Here is a 27803-nt window from a genome sequence, read left to right on the forward strand (position 1 = left end):
ACATCACTAGAGAATCATCATGCTAATCCAAGACATGAGCATGTATCTTGCCTAGACCACTATACAGTTCTTCTGTAAGTTATATTGACTCTGTTCTTGCCTCCAAGTCTAGTACCCATCTGATAGCAAGAGAAATCATTAAAGTACAAAAAAGACTCTAATTTATATCAAATTTTATTCCAACTTGTCCAACAGTAAACATCATATGTGAAGTAAAATCCAAACTCCTTATCATGACTTAAAAGATTTAGCTTCCATCAACTACTGATTTACTTAATATTATTCACCCTCCCCTAACTACCACCAGCTCAAGGCCAGCCCAGACAGGCCATGGTCCTGTTCCTCTATCATATGAAGTTCAGCAATATCAAAGCCTTTTCTTATTGGCTGTTCCTTCTACCTAAACATATTTCACTGCTTCTTCCAGATGTCTGCATTCATCTTACATATATCTGTCTTTCTCTTTCTCTATCATGCTCTCCTCTTCTTTCCTGAACCTCTCACATAATTTTTTCCTCAACCTCTCACATTATTCTTTCCTCAACCTCTCACATAATTATAGAGAGCTTTTCTGACTTCTCTCAAAAAGAGTTCTTCTTCCTACCCCTTGCATTTGTTTCTACAGCACTTACAACTACCTGACACTATGCAGGTATTAACTTCATTCATCAAACAGTATTTGTGAGCACCCATCCTGTTTTGTGTGAAGTTTTCATCTTTATGTTGGGGTACAGTAATAAATGAGATAAGCAAAGATCCTTCCCTTGAGGAGTTCACCTTCTTATTCATAACCCCACTCAAGTTAGAGCTCCAGAGAGAAAAGGGCACAGTCTGCCATGTGACTATTGCTTTATCTCTAGTGTTCAGAGAAAGCCTTGGTTCAGAGATAGTATTATTAGTATATCCTGATGGGTTGGGTCAAGTGTCCACCCCTTGAGTGAGTACATCTGCCTCCTGAGGATTCCCACCACAGAGCTCTTCTTACCAATCAGATGAAACTACAGCAAGAGAGCCAATTCCACTATGTTCCAAGGCAATCTATACTGTCAATCTCTCATGTCTGAGTTGAGTTTCCTACCCTGTCCTGACTATTCTTCTTTCCCATCCCAACACTCAGCACCCTTCATGCTCCCAAGCAGTCTGGCAACTGCAATTTGTTTACTTGGGTTACTGAAGCATCATATGGTGAAAGCTGACCAGGCACTCAGCAAATAACCAGGTTCTTTCAACTAATTTGGCATGGGCATAAGCCCTCCTGCTTCTTAGCATATAGTGGTTCTTCCCCTCCACAGCTCACAAAAACCTCAACATCAATCTGACATGGGGTCTGGGTAAAGTCTCCATTCTGCATGGGCAACCTGCTCTTAGGGACCTATTTTCAAATGCTACAGGGACAAGACATTTACTTGTAATGAGGAGAAATAAAATTTCAAAAGCAGAAGACCATCTGTTAACTGTGAAACTATCTGAACTCAAATAAAAAGAATTGCGAAAGTTAGTTAAGCCAGCTTTCAGGGACAGAAAAAAAAAAAAAAAGCAACAACAACAAGGCAGCTGCAAATAATATGGAAAGAAAAGAAAATGCAAATTTACCACAGAAACACTTTCTGGATGCTTCCATAAATATTGACAGCTATGTTTACAGCATATTTGTGCCTTTTAATTGATCTGCAGGCTTAGAACTGATCTGAACTGTACCTCAGAGTCCAATAACATTCTCACAATGTTAGCAGGAAAGGCCTCATATAATTTCTCTGTCTGGAGTCCAGAGAGGTCATATTGTTGCACTATGAATTCACAGCAGAAATCAAGCAGGTACCAGAACCCAGATGTGCATTAGCCCAACCCACTGATCCTCCTTCTATAACAGAAAGGACATTGAGGATCTCTGCAAATGAGTTCCCTGGAAGAATTTCCCTTCACAACAGTAGAAGTAAAATAACATGTACTCACCAGTAGTTCAAGGTAATGGAAAGCGGCATTGGTCCTGGAGCTCTGGATAAAGGGCTGGCTTACCCAGCTTTTCCGATAAATGCCCACTCCTGTGATGACCAACAGACAAAACATCTGGTATGAGTATCTGCACCAAGCAGCCTTTCCCCCAGAGGGCATTTAAACATGGATTGTCAGGCACCCTATTTAGGCTTCAAGCCCTCATATGTTCCTCTTCTTTCTCCAATCCCTTTCTCCCCTAACTTCCCTGAGTGAGTACAGTAAGAATCTTCAGTTTTATTAACTGAAACAGTCCCCATCAGAATCAATATATCTTGTGGAGAAAGGAGCTTTAGAGATCCTTTCTAAGAGGGAAAACAAAGTATCCATTAGTTCATCTCTAACCTGTAAGCATATTATATCGATTTACAGGATAAGTTTAGAAAAAGTTAAGCAGACTGTAAAAAATCAGAATATCATAAAAACCCAGACCCATCACTCCCTACTTGCTGAACCCAGGTAAGAGCTATGGCGAGCACAACACAAGCACTGTGATACAGAAGTATTTCCTTCCACCCGTCAGCATAATGAAAGCAGAAAATCAAAAGAAAGAGGAGAGTATTAGCCAAGATAAACACTGTAAATACTGCAACTTCAGTAATCTACAACCTTACATCTATAAATGCTGCAGCCCCCTGAAAAGATGTATTTCCATTTACGAGTATGAGCAGAAACCAACGTGGCCATTCCCACAGTTAGACGCAGAGTTCACTCTTAAGAGTTTGACTGGTAATAGGCAATTCTCACTATATCCCAATGTATTTCACTATAAAGCAAAAATTTTTTTTCATAAATAAACATACATACAGAGCTTTAAGAAAAAACTGAAGTAAAAAAAATTCATAAATATACATACATACACAGCTTTAAAAAAACTACAGCCAAGAAAATAGAGTAGACATATCCTACCCACTTTGTACTAAAATGCTTGTACTTTATTTGTCAAAGAATATGAAAAAGAATTACATTCTGAAGATTTGTTTTCAATAATGTTATGGTTCAAAGTATAAAAAAAATATTCTCGGGCCCGGAGAGATAGCACAGCGGCGTTTGCCTCGCAAGCAGCCGATCCAGGACTTAAGGTAGTTGGTTCGAATCCCGGTGTCCCATATGGTCCCCCGTGCCTGCCAGGAGCTATTTCTGAGCAGACAGCCAGGAGTAACCCCTGAGCACTGCCGGGTGTGGCCCAAAAACCAAAAAAAAAAAAAACAACAAAAAAAAAAAAAAAAGAAAAAGAAAAAAAATTCTCACAATACTATGCATCTACCACTTCCAGAGTGTTCAGTTAATCCCCAAACTATTTATTCTTTGTGCTAAAAAAGTACTTTTCAATATACATCTTGAATGCAAGGTTATAAACAAATTTATGTATGAGATACTACTAGACTATAATAAATGAACAGTATTCAACAAATAAAATGTTGGTGGGAGTTATTTATATCATCCCCTAAAAGAATGTATTGATTCACTCACTCAGATATTTACTGAACACTGTTACATGCTAGACAGTGTGTGAGGTGATGAAGACATAAAAATAAACAAGACTTAGTTCTAAGTAAATGACAGACCCAAACACTCAAAAAAGAATTTAAAAAACAATGGACAAGCTAGGATAATAGCTTGTATTTGCTTTGCACACAGTCGACCCACGTTCAATCCCGAAGCATGTCAAGAGCGAGTTCTGAGCACAGAGCCAAGAGTAACCCAAAAACAAACTAACTAAAAGATCACGTTCTTTGGGGCCGGAGTGGAAGCACAACGGTAGGGCATTTGCTTTGTACATAGCTGACCCAGGAAGGATATGGGCTCGATCCCCGGCATCCCATATGGTCCCCCGAGACATGAGCGATTTCTGAATGCAGAGACAGGAGTAACCCCTGAGCAACCACCAGATGTGGCCCAAAACACACAAACAAACAAAACAACAATAAATAACTCTAACCCAGGTTAGATCTGGCAAAGGAGAACTGGACTGGCAAAAATAGCCAGAACCAGATAAACATTCAAGCTGTAAGCAGGAAGTTCTGGAGAAAATGCCCCCCAAATAACTGACCATCCATGTAGAGCAGGGGTCTCAAACTCGCAGCCCACTGGCCGTTTTCCATACAACATTTTGTGGTCCTGCCCTAGAAGAATTTTTTTGTTTTGTTTTGTTTTAGTTGTTTGGGTCACACCCCCCAATGTTCAAGGCTTACGACTGACTTTGCACTCAAGGATCACCCCGACTTTGTCTCCTGCGGCCCCCAGGTGAATTGAATTTGAGACCCCTGATGTAGAGCTCTTTTCTCCAAGAATAGGAAAGAAATAAGTCACCAGCCTTGATCTATGCTGAAGCAAGCTGGGGGGGGGGGGAATAATATTTCTAAAGACAAACCTTTTGTGGAAAAAAAATGAGAAGTGGGAGTGGTTTGGAAAATAAAAATAAGAAGAGGAAAGAAGAAAAAGACCAAAATATGTACCATTATTAAGGTTCAGAAATTAAAGCCAATACCAGAGAACAAAATGAAGAATGGAAGATCTTCTCTGAATCTAGCTAAAATTTAAATCATCTAGAAAACCGGAGGTGGGAGGAATCCATTGAGTTGAAAGAGGGATAGGAGAATCCCTGGATCACTGACCCATTCAGAGCAAAATCTGTTTTTGAGGCTTAGGTATTGTTCAGATAATTCTGATGTCCAGATACTGAAGTATATTGGCAAAAGCTTTAAGAAGTAACATAAGGGCCCGAAGAGATAGTACAGTGGCGTTTGCCTTGCAAGCAGCCGATCCAGGACCAAAGGTGGTTGGTTCGAATCCGGGTATCCCATATGGTCCCCCCTACCTGCCAGGAGCTATTTCTGAGCAGACAGCCAGGAGTAACCCCTGAGCACTGCCGGGTGTGACCCAAAAACTAAAAAAAAAAAAAAAAAAGTAACATAAAATGTTTAGAACCTTTATGTCTAGACATTAATATGTAATGTTTTAGAATGTTTACTCCCCAAATAACATTATATTTACTACTTAATTACTTTTTTTTATTTTTTTGTTTTGTGCCACACCGGATGATGCTTAGGGTTCACTCCTGGCTATACGCTCAGAAATGGCTCCTGGCTTGAGAGACCATATGGGACGCCGGGGAATCAAACCGAGGTCCGTCCTAGGTTAGAACGTGCAGGCAAACGCCCTACCGCTTGCGCCACTGTTCTGACACCTTAATTCCTTTTGAGTGTAAATAAATTGTTAAAATTCACAAAGAAAGAGAGAGAGAAAAACTTGATAACCCATATTAGAAATGAAAAGGGGGAGATCACAACAGATATTGCAGAGATCCAAAGGGTAATGAGAGACTACTTTGAGAAACTTTAAGCTAATAAACATGAGAACCTAAAAGAAATGGATAAATTCTTGGACACTTATAACCTTCCACAGTTAAGTAAGGAGGATGTAGCATATCTAAACACCCCCATCACTATGGAGGAAATTGAAACTGTAATCAAATGTCTGCCTAAAAAGAAAAGCCCAGGCCCAGATGGATTTTCTAATGAATTCTTTCAAACCTTTCAAGAGAAGCTACTACCAATCCTAGCCAGGCTCTTCCATGAAATTGAAAAAAAAACAGGAACACTCCCAAACAGCTTTTATGAAGCCAACATCACCTTGATACCAAAACCAGAAAGAGACGCTGCCAAAAAAGAAAATTACAGACCAATATCCCTGATGGATGCAGATGCAAAGATCTTCAAAAAAATCCTGGCAAATAGGATCCAATGCATAATCAAGAAGATCATACATTATAACCAAGTAGGTTTCATCCCAGGAATGCAAGGATGGTTTAACATCCATAAATCTATCAACATCATACACCACATCAACAAGAAAAATAAAAATCACATGATCATATCAATAGACGCAGAGAAAGCATTTGATAAGGTCCAACACCCATTCTTGATCAAAACTCTCAGCAAGATGGGAATGAAAGGAACCTTTCTCAATCTAGTTAAAGCCATCTACCACAAGCCAATAGCAAATATTACTCTCAATAGAGAAAAATTAAAAGTCTTTCCTCAAAATTCTGGTACAAGACAAGGCTGTCTGCTTTCACCACTCCTCTTCAACATAGTACTGGAAGTACTTGCTATAGCGATCAGGCAAGAAAAAGATATCAAGGGAATCCAGATAGGAAAGGAAGAAGTCAAACTCTCATTGTTTGCAGATGTCATGAAACTCTACTTAGAAAATCCTAGAGACTACCAAAAAGCTTCTAGAAACAATAGATTCATATAGCAAGGTGGCAGGCAACAAAATTAATGCACAGAAATCAATGGCCTTTTTATACACCAATAATGATAGGAATGGACGTTAAGAAGGCAATCCCATTCACATTAGTGCCACACAAACTCAAATATATTGGAGTCAACTTGACCAAAGACGTGAAGGACCTATACAAAGAAAACTATAAAGCCCTGCTCCAAGAAATAAGAGAGGACACATGGAAATGGAAACACATACCCTGCTCATGGATTGGCAGGAATAACATCATTAAGATGGCAATACTCCCCAAAGCATTATACAGATTTAATGTGATCCTTCTAAAGACACCCATGACATTCTTCAAAGAAGTGGATCAAACACTTCTGAAGTTCATCTGGAACAATAAACACCCTCGAATAGCTAAAGTACTCCTAGGGAAAAGGAATATGGGAGGCATTACTTTCCCCAACTTTAATGTATACTACAAAGCAATAGTTATAAAAACAGCATGTTAGGGGCCAGAGGGATAGCACAGTGAATAGAGCATTTGACCTGCACACAGTCAATCCAGATTCAATCCCTAACAAACCATATTGTTCCCTGAGCCTCCCAGGATAACCCCTGAGCACTGCTGAGTATGCCCCCCCCAAAAAAAAAAACCAAAAAGTCCTAGCATATTAGCAGCCCAGACAACAACTCAGTAAGTCAAGGGGCCTCCCTCTTTGCCTCCAGTCTGCTATATCCCATGGACTGGTGCCAAATATTCTAATAAAGCAGCAGAATTGTCAGAGCAGCAAATGCTGAGTACATATAGGGCCTGGAATCCATTGAGGAGCTCTCGAGGAATATCTCTCCAGGGCACTGTGATTTGGGTCCTTACTGCCCACCATAGAGCAGAGCACTGCAAATCAATGTAATGTCTAGAAACCTGCCAATCGAGTTGAGAGCTTCTCTTGAAGATTTTCACTTTGTGGTCAAGTAATAGCCTGTACAATCACAAGCCAAAAAGGACAAAGTAAAAGCTTTGCATTACAAAGAAGACAAACCTATAAAGTTGATACCCTGAATAACCTGGCTACAGAAATCTCTTCTCAAATGTCATCAGGTGACAATCAAACAACTCGCACCAGAGAAACCCAAGCACAGCCTTCCTGATGACAAGGCTCAACAGCAACTCAGTGTCCTTCAATCAAACAAGGAGACTCTCAACTACCCCTTTAACCTAAGGATCCTCCACTTGAGCTATTTGAGTTTGGAAAAGCATGAATGAGGAAAAAGTCTGAGAGCTCAAAGTACTAATGGCGGACTGTCTGATGAACCTCAAGTTTTAGGAAAATCTTTTATTATTTTTTTATTGTATCTTTGCCCCAAATAAGAAAGCATGAGGTTGGATCCAAACCATAATAACTTTATATAATTACTCTCCTCATCTGCATTCTTAATCCAAGAATACGGAAAGGTACTGTATACTGTGGAAGTCATCTAACCAACTTTCATTCCTACCAAGCATCAGTTCAGATCTATATGCATCCCTTGAGTTACATAGTCTCGCAGCACAATGCGTCTCTTCTTCACTACACAATCACTGGTTTTACATTACTTTCTATCTAGTCTTATCACACAAGGACCCAGTCATCATTTATCCTGCTTTCTGGTTTGTTTTTAAGTTTTATTTGACTAGCTAATAACAGTGTCCCAATAAAATGCCTCCAAACTATACCCCAAATTACATTGTCTTTCTTACTAAAAAGTAAAATCAAGTTAACCTGTTCTCCAACTATTCAGTCTTGCCATTAGCATTTAATATCTAGGAAGCACAAAATTAACTAAGCAGGAAGAACTCTGCTCTGATGGCTAGTCTAGTACTGTATTAGACTAAGTCCAGATGGACTCCAAAGGCCAGACTCACCAATCTAACTCAAAGCTAGGATGGAAAAGGTTATAAGATAATAAGGGGAGAAAAAAAACTGTCAAGATGTACAACCCCAGGTCTCAGTAGAATATATCCCAAGCCTTTCTCAGCCTTTTCCCTCAGTAGCTGCTCTCTCTGAGAATACCAGTTTCTGTATGGCAGAAATTCCATTTAAGTGGCATAGCAATACAATATTTCAAATTCTTACTGCCTTTGTATTCCTATAAACTTCCTCTGGGTTACTGACCATTGCCAGGAATTCTTTTCATATCTTCTTGTCCTGACCTCTGCTGCTTGGTTTGCCCTAACTCCACCTGGGCATGTTGACAGATCCTGTCCATGCCACTTGCCTTGTTGCTGTTTCTCTTCTGATGGTTGACCTCTGCGCAGAGCCTTTCACAGAGATGACAACTAAACCTGACTGCTTAGCAATCTGGCCTCTCAACACTTGGCCCCTCTCTCCTTGTCCTGAATCCAAGACCCAGCCTGCTTCCTGAGCTCATGAGATACCCTCTTCTCCTCCCTGAACAAACTCTAACTCCTCTATCAACAAACACAGACAGTCCAAAGAAAAAAACCCTCACGGGCCATGAGTCTAACAAGAATAACCAGAATAATGATCTCACTTCCTTTTCATATTATGTCTTATCAAAAATAATATAGCATTATTACTTTATTTTATTAGAAAGATGACTTTCCAAAGGTGGTTGGTTCGAATCCCGGTGTCCCATATGGTCCCCCGTGCCTGCCAGGAGCTATTTCTGAGCAGACAGCCAGGAGTAACCCCTGAGCACTGCCGGGTGTGGCCAAAAAAAAAAAAAAAAAAAAGATGACTTTCTAATATGTGTAAAGTAAACTCCCTTTCTTGAACAGTAAACTCCCTTTTTAGAAAAGAACTTCACTATTTCCCGGGGTAAAGGGGGAATCGTTATCCAATTGGTGAAGCAGCTGGCAGATCCTAAAGACTTCTAAGAAGCTTGATGCCAAGAGAAGCCCCACTTCCCAAATGCCCTCATACCCCACACCTGCCTAGTTCTCCTCATTTCACACCCATTGACAAATGTTGGGGAACTTTATAAAGTTCCCAGCCTACTCCACAGATTCAGTAAGAGGGAGAATGAATGTTTCCAAGTTCTCTGAATGACACAAAGCCCATAAAGCAGAATAAAATTAGTTGAAAAATAGCAAAATAATTTTAGCTCCCCTTTAAACAAACATACACCTACTTTAAATGATTCATAGTGACTTCATAGTTTTTCTTCCACTGAAATATGGAATTCTTCCTCCCCAAATTAATAGTTCCTTTCCTCCCTCCTTACCTCCCTCCCTCCCTCCCTCTAATACAAGAAAAGATTCTATTTGGGTTCCCCCCAAACCCTTCAGAAAAATCCTGACAAAGGCCAAGGTAGCCCCTGCAAGAGGACAGAGGTTGCTTTCCCCAAGTCTTTGCACTTGCTCATGTCTCTGCCTGCAGAGATTGCTCCTTTTCTTGCCATGGCTGGGGTCTCCTAACCACTGAGAGATCATATCAAATGTCATCACTTGACTGATGCCAGACCCGACCAACTGTACTCCACTAGCATAAACCACTCCTCTAATAGTCACAATCTGTAATTATCTAATTTAGCCATGATCCCTCTAAGGAGAAAAAATCTTGTATGACTTGTTCATTGCTGAAACCCACACCACCATAATTACTGACATAAAAGCAAGTGCTCAATAAATCACATCTGACTGGGCAAGTGAGGAGGTAAAGGTAGACTGGTGGCTGAGACTCTCCACATATAGCCCATGACATGGCTTCATCTGATATGGCCTCAGGAGTGGTCTCCTGGCTTCTATTTCTTGCCTCGATCCTTCTTTGTCAGGTCACTATTTGATACTGTTTCTACAACTGCAGATCCCATACTATACTCCCACTGATCAGACTTGAGCACTCACCTGGAGACTTAATGCTCAATTATGGCTTCCATTCAGCCACCCTCAGCTTGAAAAAACTCAAGAGGTCCATGAGAATTGCTGACCAAAGTCCTCAAGTGATAGCACAGTAATAGGGCATTTGCCTTTCACATGGCTGACCCAGGATGGATTCGGGTTTGATCTCTGGCTTCCCATAAGGTCCCTCGAGCCTGCCAGGAACAATTTCTAAGCGCAAAGCCAGGAGTAACCCCTGAGAGCTGGGTGTAGCCTGAAAACAAAACAAAACAAAAAACTGATCTAAGCCCATCCTTCCACCTACATCTCCAATACCTCCATATTGTCCCTCTCAATTCCCAATAAGTTGACAGCACTTTCCTTCTGTTGTATTGGTACCTATTAATAGTAACCATCAGTCCTCAAGCTACACTGATATTCCCCATGGTCTGGTCCTCACGTCCAGCTTTCTACACCACAATCATAACATGTAATTCAATATTGTGATATTCATTTTCCCCCAAATAGCTGTCCCTTAATAGTGTGAGCTAATCCAATTCATCTCTATTGGTGCAGGGCCTGTCTCACAGTACAGTAGCTCCTCAGAAAATATAGGCTCAACTAAATTGTCTGCTGTCTCTTCTACAATTCCCAGGCCTTCGGTGATTCCTTAAAGAGCTTGAATACTCGGCTCAAACAACAAAAGCATTCTATTTACTAACTATGTTTACTAAAAGCCAACCAAAAGGAAATCACCATCAAAGGAAGAACTTATTACATCGAGAATGGCCAAAGCTTTAAGCAGTGTTGGTATGGTATTTTTATTATCGTTCTCAAACTGAAAACCTAAATGTGAGAGGCAGAAAGACATGGTACAAAGAGTAACTGGTTTTGAGTTCAACTCCAGACTAGGCCATCTACCAATGGATCACTTTATGAACATACTGTTTCCCCCTGGCCCCAAGTGAAATGAAAAGACTATCAGATCAGATATTAGATGATCTGTGGCATGACCCCACTGATGTGAATTTTCCCTAATAGATGAATCTAGAAAGAAAAAAATATATTTTGATTGATGTGAACACTAGGATGCATAAGGTTTCCTTTTAAGGTGATGAAAACGTTCTAGAAATAGTTAAGCTAGTTGCAAAAAACTGAACATGCTAACAGTCACATATACCTTTTTTGTTTGTTTGTTTGTTTTTGTTTTGGGGTCACACCTGGCAGCACTCAGGGGTTACTCCTGGCTCTGTGCTCAGAAATCGCTCCTAGCAGGCATGGGGACCACGTGGATGTTGGGATTCGAATCACTGTCCATCCGGGATTGGCTGCATGCAAGGCAAATGCCCTACCACTGTGCTATTTTTCCGCTCCACATATAGCCTTTAAATGGTACTACCTAGTGATAGGTATGATGCTGGAATTGTGTGCATTACAAATCATTATTTAGGGTATTATCATGAGGCTGATGCAATAATACAGTGGGTAAGGCATTTGCCTTGCATGTGGCTGGCCAGATTTGATGCCTAACATCCCATATGGTCCCCTGACTCTAACAAAAGAAATTTCTGGGCATAGAGCCAAGAGTAACTCCTTAACACTTCCAGGTGTAGCCCAAAACTACAAAAAAAAAAAAAAAAGTAATATAACTACAGAATCAAAAATATTTAAAAAAATGAAGAAGTTTAAAAAATAAAATGGTTAATATGGTTAGTTTACCTGACTGTCTTTAAATAAAAATATTATTATATGAGAATAAAGATGGAAAAGTGGGGACCCAAAGGGGTCACAGATTCTTGAGGGGCTGAAGTGCTTTTTTCAGCAGGAAAATGAAAGAGCAAAAGGGCCTTGATAATTCCAGAAAAATAGGCTGGTCCCAGTATTTCTGTGTAGGTAAAGAACATTCTACAAACCTCACTAAACATCTCCCACCCTCCCTGACCTTTGAGGCATCTGAAGTTTGGATACCTGGACTTAGAACTCTTTTTTTTTTTTCTTTTTGGACTCAGAACTCTTGAAAGCTAAAGTTCTTATTCCAAGTCAGCAAATTGACTTTATAATTAAACCACAGGAAAAGAGCACAGCTTGAGTACACAGTATCCCATTCTCCCCTGATTATTTTGGGGCTTTAGTTTCACCTTTCCTGAAAACACAGGATCCTGCTCTTAGCCGCCAAAAGGGAAGGTTCCACCCCTTATGCACAATCACATCCAGATAAATAAGCAAGATTTCTTGCGTTCTTGGAAAGGGCAATACTGTTTAGTAGGAGAGGGCATGTACTGTCCACTTTTACCTCTGAAAAACCACTTCAGCCCCTCAAGAATGTGCTCAAAGCGAATGCCCGTGGCAAGAGTCAGGGGCAAAGTCCCAGTACAGTTAAAGTCTCAGTACAGTTGTTCCCATCAGGCTGTAGAGAAACAGCTGGACACTGCACCATGAGAGACTTTGACATTAGTCTTCTCAGATGACACTCTGCAGACTGCCAGTGCTGATTCAAAAAGTCTCTTCTCAGACAACATAGAACTTTGTGACCTCTGGGCACCCTTACTTAGTATTGGCAGCCACCGGGATACACCTCTCCAGGAAAAAAATGCTAGAGCTGTACTGTCCTCAATGGTAGCAATTCATCAATAAGGCCACTGTGCCCTTCCAATATGGACTGAGAGTAGGGGATAATTCTGAAGGGGAGGGGTGAATGTAAAATAGTCCAATTTTTTTTATATTGACATGATAACATTTTGGATAATAGTAAATAAAGAAAATACATCCAAAATTCATTTCACTTCTTTTTTACTGCTGTTTCTTTATTTCTCACAGAATTAAATCATTACTCCTTTGTTTTGTTTTGTGTTTTTTTTTCTAAAATTATTTACAGAAGTATTTCTTTTCTCATCTGCCTTGTTTTGTTTTTGTTTTGGGGTCATACCCAGCAGTGCTCAGGGATTACTCCTGGCTCTAAGCTCAGAAATTGCTCCTTGCAGGCTCAAGGGACCATATGGGATGCCTGGATTTGAACCACTGTCCTTCTGCATGCAAGGCAAACGCCCTACCTCCATGCTATCTCTCCAGCCCCATCATCTGCCTTTTTCATTTTGGTTTCTTTCACTCAGGAACTTTAATTGTATGTGATTAAATCTGATGATCTATTCTTAGTGCTCACTTACTTCTTTTTACCTTCTTCATGTGGCTACTAGATACCTTTACGCTGCCTATGTGGTTCTCATCTTATTTCTTTGCACAGCCACACTCCAAGAGACACTCATTCCAGCTTGGAGATTAATGGGAAAAATAAAGGGCTTTGGTCAAACCTGATCTTTGTTCACTGCCTGATCCGGAGCAAGTAGTCAGTCTGTGATGTTGGATTTCTGTCCACATATGCCAACTCTGGCACAAAGCACTGAATGGGGTGAAGATGAAAACAACTCAGCGCCTACACACTTCCTGCCCTCCTTCTGCAACTTCCCTGAGGCTATAAGATTGGAAGTTAGGCTCCCCTTGCATCTGATTCACTGGCCACAAACCCAGGCAAACAAACCCATATCTGCACATGTCACATGGGCCCACATTTCTCAGGGCACTAAAGAGTTCCCTGGAGACCCCCAAGGCCTCACTGATGATGACCCCATCCACTTGGGCCCAGGAACACATACTAATCGCTAAGGTGGCAGTACATTCTGATGTCCCTAACCTAGGAGTCCCTCTGAGAAACATGGCACAACTGAAGAATTAGAACCAACACCATCAGGGCTGCCTGAGGAACTCCCCAGCCCAGTCACCTAAGCCATTCTTAACCAGACAGCTGTGGCCAGCGAAGATTGGCCATTGCAATGCCACAAACGAAACAGCATTTTCCCCAGCAGCTTTCCTATTTTCCCAAGCCTCTGAAAGCCAGGTAGAAAAGGACTGGTCTGGACATTGTTGGTCTGGTTTCCAATACCAACAGGCAGCTGGCACTCTTTGTCCTCTCATAGAGCCCCTAAGAGGATCAAAACAGAGGGAAGATTTTTCAAGGTGCCAATAGCTTAGCATTTGGACTACAAAGGCTATATTCATTCATCTATACCAATGTGAGAGGACCCTGCCAGGTCCTGTGTCTGCCCTTGCCTGGTACCTAAAACACCCCGAGACTTGCCAACCCTTTCAGTTTTGATAGTATTTCTCCTAATGTCTTAATGAGCCAATGGGAAAGGGCTGGGACTACAGACCCTCAAGTTCCAGCAGCTCCTTTATCCCAGGGCTTCAGCCACTAGCAACAGCCACCTTTACTGAGGAAGAATGATGGGCAGGCAGGGGCACACACTAAATTCAACCCCAGGAGGCAGCTGGAAGGAGAAAAACACTTTCTTTATCTAAATCAAACAGACACTGTTCCCTCTCTGTAAAAAGCCTGCCTGAGCTAAGCCACTTTATCTCCAATCAGTATAAATGAACAATTTCTTAGTTAACAAAAATGTTATCCTTCACCAAAAAACATTATTGTCAGTTAAATCTGGCCAAGAAATTCAACCTTTGCCTCCTTCATAAGGCAAATTTCATCTTGAGAGAAAAATGAATCGAGAATAATCTGCTACATTTTCACACTAAGACCAAGCTGCTTCAATATTTTACCCTGGGGGGGGGCAGGAATATGAATGAGCATAGAACCTGACATTTTTCTTTCTCTTTAATGTAGGAAAACAGTCTGGGAGTGGGTCAGAGTCAAACTATAGTGGGTCAAATTATAAACTAAGCCTAGCACATCAACCCAGGGCCCCAACATCTCCATCACAATCGATATCCCCAAGATCAGATCATCCCCTTCAAGTCTGCTTTGTACAGTTTGTTCCCCAACAATTAGCCTCTGCACCCCAGAGAGAAGAAATCAGTGTGGTGCAAACATTGCTGACTCTCCATCCAACTCAACATCTTCTCAGCAGCCAAGCAAGTCAATGTTTAATGCAACCGAGGCTATCAAGTCTGAACATTACAAAAATTTAAATGTTGCTAGTTTTAAAATCTTGGTTTCCTGTACACAGACCTGATATTCCCCTCGTAGGGCTTCTCTCCTCTTCACACTCCCCCAGACTCTCACTCACAACTCCTCTCTCCTTTTGCATAGTCTCCATACTCCCTCCCTCACACGAGGGCTGGGTTCCGGACACAAATACAGCCAAGGTCTTACATGCACACACACAAATCAGCCTCTACTCATTGCCCTGACTAAATAGGAGAAAGGTCTAAGAGCTGAGTGAACCAAGAGAAAGTTCCCTTTAGAGAAGAGCAGTGAGAAAGCTGAGTTACAAACCATAGAAGTCTCTTCCAAATGAGGAAGAAAAAGCCCAGGAAAACTCACCTAGCATGTGGTCAGGGAAGTGAGTGATATGTTAATGCTAGTAGTACTAAATGTTCTGATCAACCCAGCAGCTCCAGAATAGACTCTTTCTTTCAAGTTAGTGCTCTGCTGGATAGACAGCCCTGGCACAATCATTAATAAACTATGGCACCTTGGGTTACAAAAGTGTCCTCAATACATTGCCAGGAGTTAGTCCAAACTACTTTCATAGGATATCGTAGTATATGGAGAAGGGTAAATCTGAGTTTTCTTTCTACAGCAGACATTCTGCCTGGTGCTGTGAAAATTTACCATGTATGGGACGATGATCTGGAAGTGTGGAACTGAATCCTTGCACCATAAAGGATAGCTCTTTTTTTTTTTTTTTTTTTTTTTTTGGTTTTTTGGTTTTTGGGTCACACCTGGCAGCGCTCAGGGGTTACTCATGACTCTATGCTCCGAAATTGCTCCTGGTAAGCTCAGGGGACTATATGGGATGCCGGGATTCAAACCATCGACCTTCTGCATGCAAGGCAAATGCCTTACCTCCATGCTATCTCTCCAGCCCTAAAGGATAGCTCTTCTTATACAAATAATTTTGTTGCTTCATTCATTTCCACACATTGTGGCAGTGTGGGAGAATGGGGGAGGAGGAGAAAAATGTGATTAAAATGACCCAGACACCACTACTTTCTTTTCTTCAAAGATATTTGGTGGGGGCAGGGGTTTCTCCCAAGTGGTGCTTAGGGAACCCGGGTCATCCCAATAATAGAGTCCAGTACTGTTCAAGCCCAGCAGCAGTGGGGGCCATCTTGCTGATAATCTGGGGGACCATGCAGTGCCAGGAATCAAACTCAAGGACTCCAGATACCAGGCATACTCTCCAGCCCTTTGACTAGCTTCCCAGCCCACAGTCTCTATTTTTAAAGAAGCAAGAAGAGCCCAATAAGGTAAAAACTGAGGAAGTGTATGTCTAACAAAAAAGGAAGGAAAGAGAAGAGAGAAAGGGATGCCTTGGCTCAGCTGGAAGAATGCTAATTTACTATTGGCTTGGCCGTAGATTGACTGTCCTCAGGCAAGTTCCTGCACCTCTCCGAGTCTATGTCTACTCCTGAAAAATCAAAGGACTAGCCATTGGTGACCAGATTTTCCTTCTAGCACTAACACATTAGGGCTCAATGAATTTAAGGGTACCTTATGGGATAGAGGAGGTTGGATAAGCCAAGGGCAACTAGAAAGACAGTGAAGAGGAATACAGTCTATTCCAAAGTCTTTGTGATCACAGATTATAGCCATCTGAAAACATTCATTGCAGCTTTTAATGTCAGCCACCACATCCATTTCTGGACCAATTAACCTTCAGGATAGAACAATGTGTCAGTGTGCTTGAATAAAACCTTCTGCTGATGAGCCACAGTAAAGACAGATGAAGAACAGTGTCCTCCTCCCACAGTGGGGAGACCCAGACCATCCCAAAGTAGCCAGAGTCCATTCTCCCTAGTTTGCAGATGGTAGGCTCAGCAAATCTAAATGGATCCATGTCACACAGCTTGAAGGGGGTAGAACAAGAAGAGTTGCTCAGATGGTCTGACTCATCTTCCACTAAATGCCAATTAGATAACTGTGTGGAATGCCTGCAGAGCTCAGGCACTCAGAAACCCCACAGAGATGCACCCAACTGGTCTAAGAGGATGATAGAGGTTTAGAAAAAGGGGAGCCAATAGCAGCCTTGCTGAGCAGAATGTGGAGGCTGGCAGCCACCTTTTCTCCCATATAGTCCCTCATTAAAGCATGTAGGTAGAAGCTTGTTCTGTAGAACTGAAAAACTCTGGTTCAACTGAAATTTTATGCAGATCCGATCTCTTTCTAAAGCATGTCCATGCTCCCAAGTTAACAGACATTCCACTGCTCTGGTTTTCTCATCTGTAGAATAGGGATCCCAGGGACTATAAGAATAACAGTTCCTATACTTCAGTAATGAAGAATCAAACAGACAACATATAAGTGCTTAACACAATGTCAGCAGCATAAACATAAGCAATTATCACAATAATTTTCCTGTGACAAAAGACCCAGATTTTTTTATCAGACACTTGGGAACAAATGACTTCCTTCCAATCTGGGTCCATAAGGATAGAGAAGGAGCTCAAAAATGGTGGTCCTTACCTCCATTTCAAATGTGAGGTTCAAACACAGAAGAATTGGTTGGGGTGTGAAGATGATATGAAGCCAAAGTCTTGATGTGTAAAGAATCCATTGAAGAGGACAGAGAGTAAAGAGAAAAGGTACAAAAGTGTAGAGAAAGAAGGAAAGTACTTAAATCTTGTTTTTGCTGTTCCTTGCCCTCATATTCTTGCCATCTCAATTTGCCAATCAATATAGGGAAGAAGGTAATTAACAGTCCCTGCTTCTAGGAAAGATGATCAGATGGTCTGTCTCCCCACCTGTTAAAGGCCAGCTACATAATTATATGGGATCCCTGCAAAGCCTAGACTTTATAACTCCAAATAAGGAGGAGTTAAGAAGATCAAATGAAGTCATCTATGTGGATGTCTAACACATTGGCTGGCATACCATAGTGCTCACTTAACTACTGCCAACTATTATTATCATTATGAGGAGGAGGATGATTAAGGATGAGGCAAGCGAAGGTTAGCGCAAATAAAATAAAACCTATTTTATTATTGGCTTTTGGATGTTTAGATAGTTGTGTTAAAATAAAAATCAAGGCAAGTTTGTAAAGAGAAAAAGCAATACCAGAAAGAATATAGGTGCTGGGTCCACATCACAGAACAACTCTAACTACACAATCCTAACCCTGGGTTCTCAGCTAAGTAAGTTCCACTCAAATGGCAGTGAAGGAGGAAGACGCAGAAGGGTACTAAATATAGGGCCACCTCAAACATGACAAATCATTCTCAACTGGAAGAGTATCACCTCCACAAATTAATCCAGTTAACTCCAACTGCCAGTCTATCTTTGATCTGCAGGCTCATTCCTTAATAAGCACAGTATGTGGGGTTGGAAAATTAGTATAGCGAGTAGGCCACATGTCTGGCAGGTTCAATCCCCACATCATATATGGTCCCCTGTCCTACCAGGAGTGATCCCCGAGTGCAGAGTCAGGAGTAAATCCTGAACCCCATTAGGTATGGCCCCAAAACAAAAACAAACAATATGCTTATGTATGTGTGTGTATGTGTGTGTGTGTGTGTGTGTATGTGTATGTGTGCTTACAGTATAAGCTAGCTCAGTCTTTCAAAGCAAGGGTTATGTAAAAGAAAGATACCTATGAAAATAAAAGAGAAGCATTTTTGATGGGGAAATAAACAACTAGGGGCAAAAATTCTATGGAAACCCTAGCTCCACTTGTCCCTTTGATCCAATCTATTCTCTTGCCTGTATTATCCAACTTGTTACCTCATTGGAAGACTGGGAATGACTTTGAAGGCACCATACTCTCTTTTCTAATGATTTTCTCTCATATAAGACCTGTGCATGTTTTTTCTGGATGGCTGAAAAGGCAAAGAAGTCCCCAAGGAAACACAAAAAGCTAACCAATGATGACACTGATTTATTGCATATAGATTTTTCTCACCATCTTCATAGCAAATCATTTTTCAAGTCTCAGTTTTCCTAGGATGGCAAACTTTCTGGAGATTCTGGAAAAACTGAGAACTGGTAGATAAAAGGGATAAGTGTACCTGTACAGGCACACGCACGCATGGTGGCTCATCGTCTCATCTCTTATGCTTTTCATACAGGATGGTCACTATGACCACTCCTGAACTAAGATTACACTCAGAGGATCAAAAAAGAACTCCACCTACTAAAACAATGCTCTCAAAGTACAAAAAAAATCTCATATTTCAAAAGAGAATTTTTAAAAACACATTTTTGAAAACCCCAAACCTATGATGTGTTCCTTGGCACAAACCTAGGTTGGTTCCTGGTGGGGTTCCAGGGTAAAGTTTCATAATTATTCCTCATGTCACTGATAGCGTTCTATCAGACCTGAATAAATCAAAATTGCAAAGAAAAAGAAAAACAAAACAGAACCTCTGTGGCAGCATACTTGGTGCTTCAAAAATATGAGGTTTTGTCTGCTCTTTTTACAGCTGCCATTTTCAATACCACTTATGCCAAAGAAGTAGGAAAACTAATTTGATGATGAATTTCAACAATGTTATGAAAGTGGCTTTAAAAAAAAAAAGACTCAATATATATATTCTAGGGCAAATTTGAGAGAATGCCTAAAGCTGCATACTAGGCTCATTTACACACACACACACACACACACACACACACACACACACACACACACACACACACACACACACACACACACACATTGGTCCTCCCCAACCCTATCCAGGTCAAAAATCAGTGAGGAGCTGGTTTAAGATATAAGCACCAACAAGAGAGGCATAAGTGGCATTTGGACTGCAAATGAGCCATCACCTAAAAGCCTGCTTTTTGCCAGGATGCCATCCTTCCATTAGACTGAGTCAGACCTTCCTCGCATAAAACATGTCCTCCTCATCTCCCTCATTTACTAAGCTGTATCATTTCCTATTCAGTTCAGAATTCACTTTTATAGGTTATACTACAGTCGTTGATTAATACATTCAAAAAAGAAATTTAAAACTTAGTCATAAAACAAATACAGAAATACATAAAAATAAAAATAAAACCCATCACACATAAATTAAGGGGTATCTAAGCAATTAGATACTCAATCAAAAGGCAGTTTTTGGTGGAGTGTTCTTTTTTTTTTGTTTGTTTTTTGGGGGGCCACACCCGTTTGATGCTCGAGGGTTACTCCTGGCTAAGCGCTCAGAAATTGCCCCTGGCTTGGGGGACCATATGAGATGTCGAGGGATCGAACCACAGTCCTTCTTTGGCTAGCAGACACCTTACCTCTAGCGCCACCTCATGGGCCCCGTTTTTTTGGTTGAGTGTTCTTATATATAAATATTTAGCACTTTTGTGGAATAAAGACTGAATTGTGGCAATTTTCAACATTAAGTAGAGTTCTAGGAAACTGGTTCCTAAAATAGATTATTTCAATGTTCCTGGCTTACGGAATTCAGAAGGTTAAAAGTTCAAACTCAACTTGCCTGGGTAGTAAAAGTCAATCAGTCATGTTTCTTGTATATGTACAATGCCTGTTACTTATTCTAAAGTCTTTATTCATCTATTATTTAATTTGATACTGCCAGAGTAAAAGGAAGAATAATTGTTGACTAGTCCCAACACATTGTACTGAACAGGCTAGCTTCACCTGCGCAGGGTACAGAAGTCACAGACAAGGATGCCAGTTTAATAGGATTGAGTTTATCAGGGAGATAAGCCACTTACTATAGTGGGGATCCTTGAGCGAGAAAGGAACATAGGCAGAGCTAGTATGTGGCTTCCCAGATGCCTTAAAACTTTAAAAAAAAACTCAAGAGTCTTCCAATTTCTTACAAGAGAAATCACTCATAATGATAATGGCCATGTTGCCTTCCCTCCTACCTCCTTAATGAGAAAGAAAGTAAGATCACTGACATTAGTCCCAGGGAAGTCTCTTTTAGAACCCATAAAAGGTCATAGTCAGACAGGATGGGGGAGTCACTCAGGAACCTGTAAGAAATAGGTAAACCCAGGAAATGGCCTCTGGAGCAAGACTAGTAAGTCTCGTGTCTATGGGGTGGCACTGAGAACAAAGCAAAATGCCAACACCTGAAGTATGGTCAACATGCTCTACCCTGAGACCAGTCTGTAGCTACTTCTCTGGAGAGAAAGTGGTACTTGCCAAACAACACATATCATGCTGACACCCAGGAACAAAGTATCTCTACCCTGCTTCATATATACTCTAGACATCAAACCAGTCAAATGTAAATAAAAGCTATAAGAATGTATTGAAACTTGGAGCTCAAGAGAGAGGCTCCTAGGAGTCCAGAGTTAACCAAGTTCAGCAAACAATTAGACATAATTAAGTAAGTTGATGTATTTTCTCTGTACTCAACTTCTATGATAAGAAAAGAACAGAGGTTAAAAAAATATAAAGTGGTATTTAGCTCAAAAAACAAACTCCAGGAGATGCCCTAATTCATTCCAAGCTCCCCTGGGTCCTTGCTTTTGGCTGACATGCACTTAACAACAACACATGCCCAACTCAGACCCATAACTGACCTTTAAAGAAAAACTAAAAAAAAAAAAAAAAAAAAAAACCACAGGTTTGTAATCAGGTCAAGGATTTTTTTTCCATTTTCCCCATTTTTTGGACCTATGCAAACAATGGCGATTGCCACTATCACACCTTTACTATATTTTTTTTACTCTTATCCTTTAAGGAAAAAAAAATACAACTTACTGAACTTAAAAACAAATAATTGTAGTAGAATACCTGTTTCAAATACAGACAGGGGATGAGAAGGGGGGAGGGGGGAATGTTACACTGGTGAAGGGGGTGTTCTGGTTATGACTGTAACCCAAATATGTTACTTAAATAAAAAATATATTAAAAAACCCACATCCTAAAATTATTTTTTAACTATAGTTTTCTTACGAAACAGGGAATCCAAAAAGACAGTAAGATTTTTTAAAAGGAAAATGAATTTTAGATGTTGAACTCTTGATATTGAAAAAAACTTTGGAAGATGATCTAATGCATTTCTTTACCTTATAAACAGGTTATGGATTTTGAGCCACATTTTAGCACCCTCTCCCAGGGAACAAGTGTCCACACTTTCCTTATACTATACATTCTAGTGCTAACCCATTTTTATTACTGAGATTTGTTTCTTTTATGTAACAATTTTTCTCTTGTTCTGGTTCAAATTGAAGTTGGAGAAAATCTGACGATTATTCCCTATGTGAGAGCCCTTCATGTATTTATAGATCGTTATTGAATGATCTCAAATCAACCTTTAATCTTCATGATGAATAATATCTATTCTCTTGACCTTCTTTAATAGAACGTTTTGCAAACCCTTTCAATCAACATTTCTAGATTAAATTCTCTCTCTTTCTCTCTCTCGCACTTTCACTGTTCGCTTACTGATAGATCACAGAATCAAGAAAGCATTTGAGTATTTGATGAAGTAATTTTATCCTTTATATGTATACAAATTATATACAAATACTGTATGCAATATTTGTATTATATATTATACAAAATATATTGTATATTATACAAATTATACATATTCACCTTTATATACTCTCTAAACAACATAAAATTGGAATTTTAATGCTCCTAATAAATGCATTTATTTAAAAAAAAAAAAAGAACACAGGTTTGAAGAAATGTACATGTCCATTTGGGTTCAAATGAAATGTTACTGCTGGAAACAGTATGGAGACCTCACACTGTTAAGAGTTAAGTTAACCAAAGTATACCACCTCCCTATAAGAAAATATACAATGCAATCAGACGCGCTATAGTCTGAATGATGTTTACATGGATTTGATTCCCAGGATCACATATGGCCCCTCAAGCAACAACAGGAATGATCCCTCAGCACAGAGTAAGGAGTAAGCCCTGAATACAGCTGAATGTGACCCCCCAAAAAAATGTTTTAAAGATGAAATCATGGGGCTGGCGAGATGGCACTAGAGGCAAGGTGTGTCTGCCTTGCAAGCGCTAGCCAAGGAAAGATCACAACCAAGGTTCGATCCCCCAAGCCTGGGGCAATTTCTGAGCACTTAGCCAGGAAAAAACATCTCTCCCAAAAGTGGGGTAAATTAAAGTTATAAAGACTCTGTCAAAAATGATTTGGAGGGCCAGAGCAATATCACAGTGGGTAGGGTGTTTGACTTGCACCTGGCCAACCCAGATTTGATCTCCAGCATCCCATATGTTCCCCCAAGTCTACCACGAGTGATCTATGAGTGCCAAGCCAGGAGTAATCCTTGAATGCTGTGGGTGTGGCCTCAAAACAAAACAACAAACAAAAAAGAATGATTTGGAGACATTTTTCATTTACAGAAGTCATATATATATATGTATATTAATAAAATAGAGAATATTTTCTTACTTTGTTAAATTAGGTGGGATTTTTAGGGCCCGGAGAGATAGCACAGCGGCGTTTGCCTTGCAAGCAGCCATCCAGGACCAAAGGTGGTTGGTTCGAATCCCGGTGTCCCATATGGTCCCTTGTGCCTGCCAGGAGCTATTTCTGAGCAGACAGCCAGGAGTGGCCCCTGAGCACCACCGGGTGTGGCCCAAAAACCAAAAAAAAAAAAAAAAAAAGTGGGATTTTTATTGTTGTTGTTATTGTTGTTGTTTGGAAGCCCACACCAGGCTGTGCTTAAGGTTTACTCTTAGCTATGCACTCAGGGATCACACTCAATGGTGCTCAGGGATATGGAATTTCAGGAATTGAACCCAAGTTGGCCACAGGCAAGGCAAGCACCCTACCTACTATTCTATCTCTCTGGCCCTAGAATATTCTTTAACGTGTTGAACTCATCCAGTGACCATAAAATTTTTATTTTGAGGGAGGAGCATTTTATTTTGTAATGTATTAGAATGGATCTTTGCTTCTTATATCATCAATCATTATCAAGACTTCACTGTTTAACAATAAGTATCAGCATTTCAGATTTTGAATGCGTAGTGCATTTATGAAGGAGAGAAGAAAAATCACTTTTGGAATAATGGCATTATGATCTCAGAATTTCTAGGCATAAAGTTGCTGCAATGGACTTACTAAAATTTGATTTCAGCTCAAATTTTGTTATTTTCTGACTCTCCTAGAGACTTTGTTTCTTCTCTTGTCTATGCTTCTCTCTCCTTTCTCAGAAGTCACTATTTTCTTCCCAAGTCTTGTTTTAATCTTCTCACATAATTATACTTCCTTCCGGCCATCCTTAAACTGATATAATTCAAAATTGAAATCCTAGTGTTACTTCGCCTTTGCAGAGAGAATGGATGGTCCTAGTCTTTAAGTAAAAACTGGAGTACAAAGGATTCACTTTATCTTTTTTCTAATGCCCATGCTGCTTGTTCTTGCAACATCAAAGTCCTGACTAGGACTCTCTCAAATATAAGAGGATCTCTAGCCATGTCTAAAAAAGTCATCATGAATGTTAAGGAGGCCTTTTTGTGTGAAGAGGGGACAGGAATCCCAGAGGCCAGGTTGGGAAAGATAATAACTGCAATACATAATTACGTACTGTGGGGCCACCCCACCCAGCATCATCACCACATATGAGAGTCCAGAAGCAAAATCAAAGATTTAGAGCCAGGTAAAGAACCACTTATTACTTTCTCTGTGCTCTCAGATTTGCCTCTTTGTCTAATTATCCAAAATGCCTGGGCCTTCCTCTCACAAATAGCTTCTTTAAAGATGGGACCACCTTCTTCCCACACACATATGAGTTGTTTTTTGGAACCCAAATGCTGGACACATCTTAAAAGCCTTGTAGATCCTGATAAATCTCTGAAGTGTGAGTTCCTCTGTCCCATCTGGCCCAAGACTGCATACCACATGGCTGTCTTTAAAAGCTCCAAGTATCTGATAAAATATATTGACCCACACACAGTTCCTAGACTGCCCCTGTGGTCTCCCACATGGAGAATGCCAAACTGATCTGGTCATCCAGACATCACTTCCCACTTCAGTCAGAGGTTCTGACTGGAATTCTTCCCAGTGGAGGCCTAAAGGTGATCTGCACTGGAGCACATGTGAGAGTCCATGCAGCAGAGAAGAGGATCCCTTGGACAGAAGAGACTCCAGGAATTCATGCTGCTGCTCTATGGCTCCTGCCTGCTTCTTGGTCAAGCCCTCTCCCTGTGAAGACATAGGGAAACTAAAACAGAAGACAGTAAATTCTTGTCCCCAGCTACCCTGAAGAAAATGTAGGCATAATTTCAGTTCTGAGGAAAAAGCCAGTAGATCCCCACAACTAGTAAATGCTACAAATGACATAAAAGGATGCAAAAGGGCAAACTGAAGAAATGGGCCAATCATCTTCACAGGGTAGCAAGATGAGACAAGTCTCCACACAGTAGCAAACATTCCTCTTAGACTATCTTCAAACCTGTGTGTGGGCCAATTCTCTAGAATCAACTGAATTCATTTGTCTCATAGAGGTGAAGAGGTGACTGAAGGTTGAGGGTTCCGATGGGAAAGAAATTACCCACAAATCACCTCTAATGAATCAAATCAGTCCCATCATCTGATTTTGACTTGGCAAAAACTGACCACATCATTTCAGCCATAATCCTTGAGGCCTTCAAAACCCCCAGAGAACTGGATCTCAAATGTGGTTCAATGGCAACAGGATTGTTTTTCAGGACACTGAATTGCCCTGTGCTACCCAGCCCAGAGCCAGAATGTCAATGCTGGATGAAATCCATTCCATCACCCCCTAGGGAGGGAGGCAGCACACCCCTAACAGTAGTTGGCCAAACATATGTCAGGGAGGTGCAGCTGCCCAGCCTTCATGTTTACCAGGAAGAATGTGTGTTGATTTTTCAGATTTGAGACAATGTTTTCACAGGCAGTGTTATTCCCAACCCATTTGAAAATGCAATCTGAACAACACCCCTTTCCTTATCAGTCTCCTTAAAAAACTTCAATGATCCCATGGCCTCGGAAACCCTTTCCTTTCAGCAGTCCATTCCACCCTTTTTCCAAGTGGTCACAGGTAGCTCTCAGATCTGAGGGCCCTGCAAGAATCATCTGGAAAGGACTACAACTTGAAGTATCTTTGGGTCTGAGCTTAAACTGAATTATTCCCATGTTCTCACTTTAAGTATACTTATAATCCAAATGCAATAATCCAAGAATATTCATTGGATATAAATAATCTGAGATATTCTGGATAATCTGAGAAGCATCTTTAACTTGAGAGCAATGGATGGGTAAAACAGCTGACAAATTGTTCTGGCATGCCACCACAGAAAAGGTTCAAGCTAGAAATAAACATTTACAAAATGCTGACAGCTTGCCCAGACTATTAAAGACTGAATTCCTAGAGGGGGTTTCCTGGTTTTTTCCCATAATCTTGAACAGTAACTGTATTGAAGAAAAAAAGGAAAAATATATAAGGGGTCCAAGATATACCATTGGGAGTCACAGAAAGAATGTTATTTGAAGACATTTCCTATCTTTTGCACATACAAGCTTATCTCCATGCATACTCCAGTAGCCTTATGAGTAATCTGCTACCATGACCAATGTTCAACTAACTCTGCCACAGTCAGCAGCTGCTGCCAAGCACTAAGGCAATTGGAATAACTGTCCAAGCAGCAGCTCCTTTTCTGAGGTTTGTCTATTTTTGGTTAAAACCCCAGGCTTCAGTTAGGGCCCAGACTTGCCAAAGATTCCCCCACTTTGGGAGTACTTTTTGATGATAGTAATCCTCAGGCTTGACTATAAATGAGTTTTCATCTAAGAGACACTGGATATAAAGTCAGTTCTGTTCCCTTATGACCATGTTTTTTTAATTTATTTAAAGAAAATGCATCACATAGTTGACATAACTGATCGTAATGCATTTGTTTTAAGACGACAAAAAGCAAGATTGTCTAAAAACATAGAAAATAGAAATAAAAACTAAGACAATGGAAGAGAAAGGAAAGAAGAATAAAGTTCAGTAGTGAGTATATTTGTGAAAATTATTGTATCACCAATGAACCCATTAAAGCAATAGCAGAAAGTTACTAAGCTCTTTTTTTTTTTTTTTAAGGATAAGTGTTAAAAGAAATACATTTAAAAAAAAAAAAAGGTGTGTGAGTGGCAATTGTTGTTTGCATAGGCCCAGCAAAGTATAGGAGAAATTGAAAGGAAAAGCCTTGGCCTAAATACAGGTTTTGAGATTTGAGTAGGGACTGAGCACTGGTCACCCCAGGCCAGAAACATCTGGTGGCCCAACCCATCCCATCCATAATTAGGTATCTGCAAACCTTGCACCATGAGGACATAATCTCCAGGAGACTGCAATTTCAGAAATAAAAGTTGGAAGCTAACCAGTAAAAGCTAATCAGATACCTATATAGAGCCAAAGAAATTTAAAATCCATCATTAGCCACCAGAAGTTGGGAAAATGGGTCAAGTGGGTGACATTGGTCCCAAAACTTTTCAACTTGGCATTGGAGTAGAAGTAGACTTTGCATAAGTAGAAGAATGGAGGAGATAGTCTATAAAACAGAACTCTCCAAAGACCATGGTGAAACACAGAAACTTTCTTCTCAGAAAACCAAGGCCAGGTCAAGGTCTGCTGGCCTGCTGGCCTACCAAGAGAACAAACCCAACCCCTCAACCTCCCAGTTTTATGTCCAAGGCATAGAACACAGATGCTTGGGAGATATCTACACTGGGACTCCTGGGAGCCTATCGCTTGTGAGAAGATGGAAAAGAATGGCAAATTATTTTATCAAAGTGAGTGGTTCTCGGATGCTTGCATTAGAAACCCTGGAATCGCTCCAGACCAGGAAAATCAAAA

At 40.5% G+C, this 27803-nt stretch overlaps 1 protein-coding gene across 6 annotated transcripts in view; it reads right to left on the minus strand.

The window, feature by feature from the left end:
- SORBS1 (sorbin and SH3 domain containing 1) overlaps positions 1 to 27803 on the minus strand; it is a 255471-nt gene that overhangs the window by 180450 nt on the left and 47218 nt on the right. For all 6 annotated transcript variants that reach the window (XM_049790807.1, XM_049790806.1, XM_049790808.1 and 3 more), the window contains exon 2: positions 1954 to 2042. The gene's annotated coding sequence lies outside the window, so the exon portion shown is untranslated. The remainder of the gene's footprint in view (positions 1 to 1953; positions 2043 to 27803) is intronic.

Source organism: Suncus etruscus, chromosome 17 (genome assembly GCF_024139225.1).
Source record: "Suncus etruscus isolate mSunEtr1 chromosome 17, mSunEtr1.pri.cur, whole genome shotgun sequence".
NCBI classification, from domain to species: domain Eukaryota; kingdom Metazoa; phylum Chordata; class Mammalia; order Eulipotyphla; family Soricidae; genus Suncus; species Suncus etruscus.